Here is a 5917-nt window from a genome sequence, read left to right on the forward strand (position 1 = left end):
AAAAGTATTACTCAAATGTCTTTGTCAACTACCTTGTTTAAAGTATGTGAGACAGGTCCTGGGATGTGGCAATGGCTGGATTATGCCATGGCTGACTCACCATTGAGTCATGGAGCATCTCCATCAGAGTGATTTTTGGCCACATCTTGCCACATCAATAAGGGCCTTCCCAGGCCCTGCAAAAAAGCCATACAGTGTAAAACCAAGGAACCCTGAATTCACAGGAAACCCCAAATCTCCTTGTGACTATGAGGAGTGGAACTACTCAATTTGTGTTTAATAGAATCACAGAGTCACAGAACCACAGAATATCCTGAATGGAAGGGACCCACAAGGATCATTGAGTTCAACCTCTGGCCCTGCACAGACACCCCAACAATCCCACCATGTGCCTGGGAGCATTGTCCAAACACTCCTTGGGGTCTGTGATCATCAGCCTTGGGGCTGTGATCATTTCCCAGGGAGCCTGGTCAGTGCCCCAGCACCCTCTGGGAGAAGAACCTTTTCCTGATATCCAACCTAAAACTTTGCAGACACAGCTTTAGCTGTTCCCTCAGTCCTGTCACTGACCACAGAGATGGGTGCTGCCCCTCCACTGCCCCTGATGAGGATGCTGCAGATCCCAGCAAGGTGACCCCTCGGTCTCCTCTTCTCCAGCTGAACAAACCAAGTGACCTCAGGTTCTCCTCAGTCAGCTTCCCCTTTCCCAAGTTGGAGTGCCTTTGAACATTCCCCAGCAGCTGTGAGGCCCCGGGCTGCTGCAGAGGGAGCCCTGTGCAAGGCCAGCCTGTTCCTGGTACTTCCAGCAGCACCCTGCGGCGCCTCAAGGCACATCCCAGGCTGCTGTGAGGACGGCTGGTTTCAGGCACAGTAATCTGCCACATGTTCTCATTTCCCCTGCATGCCAGACCCCTTTTGACACACTTTTCAAAAGAGCTGAGGAGCTCCAGATGGGGCTCATCCAGCTGCCCTCAGCTGTGTCCTGTTCAGTACGTGCCCAATGCTTCTGGCTCTTGCAGCCAGGAAAAACTGCAGTGTGCAGCTCATGGCCCAGGATTTAACTGGGATAGGCTTGCTTCAGTAAAGCAGCATGCTGGGTTTACAAGCTGCCTTGAAAAGTCTCAGGGATTTCAAGCCCCATGGAAAACACCATGTACAACTGTGTTCAGCTCCCATGTTAACCAAAACATGAGACTGTGTGCAGGGATAACTTTACTACTGGTGGTGCTATCAGAAATACAGAGAAGTATTCCTATTTATGCATAAGTAAGCAAGAGTCAGGTGAAAGAGCAGACATGTTGTGGCTCCTGAGGGTTTGGATTCTTTGGGAGCAAGAGAGGGATTTGCAGGGATTTCAGAAGTTATAGACAAGCACTTCCATGTTTATGAAGGTTCTAACTGCTTTCTAAAGCCAAGCCAGGAATTAAACAACAACCAGGCTCTGACACATACGCCTTCCCCCCTGCTTTGGGGACTGAAAACTGTGGGGGCATAGGCTATTCCAGCTGATTCCTGCCCTGCTTGCTTTCTCTTAAGCCATGAAAAACGCTAGTTGAGGGGAATGGGATTTGGTTGTGAGGACAGACGAAAAGAAAGACAGAGAAAAGCAGAAGAGGGCAACCTTAGAATTCCCCTTCTGGTAAGCAGCAGCACCTGAGGTTTAATGTGCCAGTAGGAGTTAATCCCCCCACTCCTAAGTCAAGAAAAGCTGGTTTCTGGAAAGCAGGAAGGATGACAACGAGCATCACCCCTCATGCAAAGGGCAAGGAGAGATTAGCAATTAAACTACCCATTTCTAGTGATTTTTGGCATGGCAGACAGCAGGGAGCATCCTCAATGAAAGGAAAAAATGAAACATATGCAGGGATGATCCTGAGAAAGGTCCAGCTCCAAGGTTTGGATTGGAAGGGACCTTAAAGCTTATCTTGTTCCAACCCCTTGTGACATAAGCGGGGATACCTTCCACCAGACCAGGTTTCTCCAAGCCCCATCCAACCTCTTCCAGGAAGGGCACATGTGAGGGATGTGGGCACCATGAGGTCTGGCAGGCTGTCTCTCCTCCTCAGCTTGATTCTGCAGAAGGATGCCATTTATTTCCTCTTGTCAAGCCTCTCCCAGGGTCGCCTCTGTGACTGGGAGCTCTCTCTGAGTCTCATATTTTCTAGGATAAAGGATCAAATTTCAGCTTCAAAAATTATTTGTTGCCAGCTGGCAGAAGCTTAAGGATAATTCCAGCTGAGTTCTACCAATCCACATATAAAACAGAGGTTGCCTTCCTCAAAGGTGCCTGTGCACAGACAATTTGTGACTTAATCCCTTCCCAGTCTCCAGGACAACTGTGCAAAACAAATTGTCTTGAGGTTTTTCTTGCCAGAAGTCTAGTTTGGGTTTTTAATCTGCTCCATGGAATGGCTTTGCCATGTGCCAGCACCAACTTTATGATGGGTAGAGGTCTCAATATCAAGGTACAAGCCTTTGGACTTTCTGCCATAGCCTGACCTTGTTGTGCTTCTGCAGGCTTCTGACACCTAAAACAAGAACAGAGTGTCTGGTCATGAGAGAAAAAAAAAAAGCACAAGTAAGGGACCTCAGGTGATAAATACCTTCAGAAGGGAAGGAGGAACCGTGACCTCTGTGTGGGGTAAAACATACCATAAAGGTAGAAAATGGGCTTAATGACCTCCTTATGCCTTATTCTTGCTGACTAAAGAAACCTGAGTTTGATGAGGCAGCACCTTTTATGTGGCCACTGGATTATGGAAAAAATCAAGTTCTTAGAGGATGAAGTTTGTGGCTGTATTAAGATTGCAATAGCTTTGTGCAGTCAAGTCAGAATATGTTGTAACAATAGATGGCCCTCAAAGTTTCTTGCATGGTTTTTCCCTCTAGGAAATTCATGTCCAGAAACAGTTTATCTCCCAAGATCTTTAGAGGCATCCAGAACAAAGAAGAAGAGTTATTTACACCCCATCCCTGGAAGTGTTGGACAGGGCTCGGAGCAACCTGGTCTAGTAGGAGGTGTCCTTGCCCACAGCAGGGCTTTGGAACAAAATAATTTCCAGAGTCCCATCCAACCAAAACTGTCTTATGATTCTATGATTCTATAAAGTGCCATAACCAAAAGTGAAGAAAAAAGAAAAAAATTTCTCTAGATGTACGTGGTAAAGGGTAGGAAGGGTCTGCTTTGCCTCTAGCTTCTGCTACTTCTTTCAGTTTTTCCTTTTAAAAATATTGCCATCAAGAAGAGGCACCCCAGCTGCATTCTTGTTTAGTTCAGAGCTTGGATGTTAAATGCCAACATTTTCACAGGGATGATAAAGCTGAGAAGTGTTTCCTGCTGGTGTCTGCGGAGATGGATGGGACCAGGAGCACTGCTCTGCAGAGGCCATGAGCAGGTGGAAGGGCTGAGCAATACTTTGGGGGGAATAAATTATTCCATGCATTCCCAGCTCTCAGTGGGAGGGCTGTGCCACTGCCACAGCGTGCTCCTGGGAGCACCTCTGTAGTTTCCATGCACGATAGGGATGCCCACACCTGTAAGAAACCAAAAGAAACAAGAAAAATAAGGAAACAGAAATTAAACAGGGCCCCTTACTGAGTTCAGAAGTACATCTCACCTTTCTCGTGAGGCCCACCTGGCTGCAGTCCCCCTCCTACCAGATATCCTCCAGAATCTCTGCTAATGCAATATACATTTTCTGTGTAAAAGCATAGGAAACAGACACTATGGATCCAGCCTGAATTCCCTAGAAAAAATGAGGAGAAATTTTGAGAGGCAAGACCCTGGTAGACCATCTATGTTTGCCTGTGGGTATACCTAGGGACAACCAGGGAAGGCACTGTTAAGCGTAGTTATAAAAAATAATTTTTTGTCAATTTAAAGTCTTCTCAGACTAGCCAGATCATAACAACTTATTTAGTCCCATTATTACATTGGTCTCTAAAATCGAAGTGACCTAATTATGGATGGGAATTAGCAAAAACTGAAATTGTTACATGCCAGTCTCTCAAAGCTGCACCATGCTTTGGTGATACTGTTTCATCCTGTGCAACATTATGGGAGGCCATCAGCTTCCCTAAATCCTTTACCTGGAGAGGGAGGGTGATGATGACAGTAGTGTGTGCTGGGGGCAGGGAGAGAATGGTCTTCCTCTATGGCCTTGAACTTGGTGAGAATGAATTCTGTGTGTCAACATCAGATTTCAGTATTTCTTAATAGGTTACAGTCTTTACTGTTTGTCCACGATTCTTTCTTATAAAATGCTACTTATTTTAAGGGGAAAACCCATGCAATTGGACTAAATAATGCATATCTTAAACTAATGCTTTGGAATATGAGCTAAAGCAAGCCCCAAACCACAGAGGAGCAGGAGGCATTTGAACACTCAGTTATTTGGCTGTCACAGCTAGGAGAGGCAAGGCAACAGACCTCTGCTCCTTGGGAAAGTCGTAGGCACAGGAAAGGCTCTTAAATATACAGTTCAAAATCATCCCAGAGCAGCTGAGTGTGTGTTTTAGGAGTCCTACCACACTGGTAAAGTGGTCTCAGCAATCCAGTCCTTCCCCAGCCATCACCTTCCCATGAAGTGCCATGAGTCAGCATTGCCTCAAATGAGGAGCATTTAGTCAGAGGAAAACAGAGAAATGTGGCCTAAATTCTGTTGTTGTTACATAAACCCCCTCACAGAACATCTGGAGAACATCTGAAGCTTAATAAAGCAGGCCTGCAGACAGAGGCATTTTGACCTTCCCTGTAATGGAAGCACAAAAATTGAGACTGAAAAGAGGGGAGTGAATATCACCAGAAATGGAAGACAAATTAAGTCCAGCATTTCGGGGCCAGTTTTGTCCCAGACACCTGACAGGGCTTCCACAGTCCTACCTGAGCAGTGCACAACAGTGGGGAGAGACAAGGCAACACTGCTACACACAAGGTGCTGGGCCCTTATGAAAAATTCCTGCTGGTCCCTGTCTCCTGGGAAAGCCAACTTGCCACCCGGTTCTGGTTAAAATTGTGATTCTTCTGGGCAAATTAGGATTTAAAGGGAACATTTAGATTTTTCTCTGGATGACATGGAGAAATGATGGGGAAAACTGACAAACACTCAAGAACTGAGGCTCAGAACCTGGCATTTTTCGCTGGTTTGGGATCTTCTTTTCCTTTCTGCAGAGGTAAAATGCTAGGGCAGGGTTAGGAGTGGAGGGGGAAATGAACAGAAAAAGGAAATATCCCTCCTGCCACCAACCATTTTTAGCAAAAAGCTGTAAATCAGCCCAAAGACGGGGAGATCTTTCCCCAGGTTCCTTGTTCATCCCTGCATTGCATATGGCCCAGGTGGGATGTGAGTGGGAACATACAGCAGGGGGTGGGCAGAAGTCTCGTTTTCCCACCCCTTCCTGCTTTCAGCAGCCCATCCTGTGGGCTGGGCATCCCTAGCCACAAATGTGTAGCCTACGGGCTTGTCCCTATCATGTTCCTCCATGCCTGACTCATGCCAAGGACTGTGGCAAGCCATTAATAGGTACTTCTTGAGCTGTAACAAAACCTGCCTTTCTTAGGGCAAATGTGAAGGCATTTTTTCCTGACTTTCCATGGAGAGGAGAGCAGGACATCTGACAAAAACAGCTGCCACCCACAGAGCCACCCCAGAGCTGCTCCTCAGACTTTCCAGCTGTGAGTGAGGTGTCACTAGCGCTCCAGGAGGCAGCATGACTAAGAGGAGGACATGAGACAATGTCCTATTGAATGTCCCCACTGCCTGGGGAACAAATCACTTTGCAGGAATCCACAGTGAAAAGCTGTGACAAGCCCCAGGGCACAGAGGTGTGGGGTCCCAAGGAGCTTTTAGAGGTCTCTTAGGATGTAAAATCAAGATCTGGGAGGGAGGAAGTCAAGTCAGAAAAACACCCAAAGAGA

Source organism: Ammospiza nelsoni, chromosome 7, assembly GCF_027579445.1.
Source record: "Ammospiza nelsoni isolate bAmmNel1 chromosome 7, bAmmNel1.pri, whole genome shotgun sequence".
NCBI classification, from domain to species: domain Eukaryota; kingdom Metazoa; phylum Chordata; class Aves; order Passeriformes; family Passerellidae; genus Ammospiza; species Ammospiza nelsoni.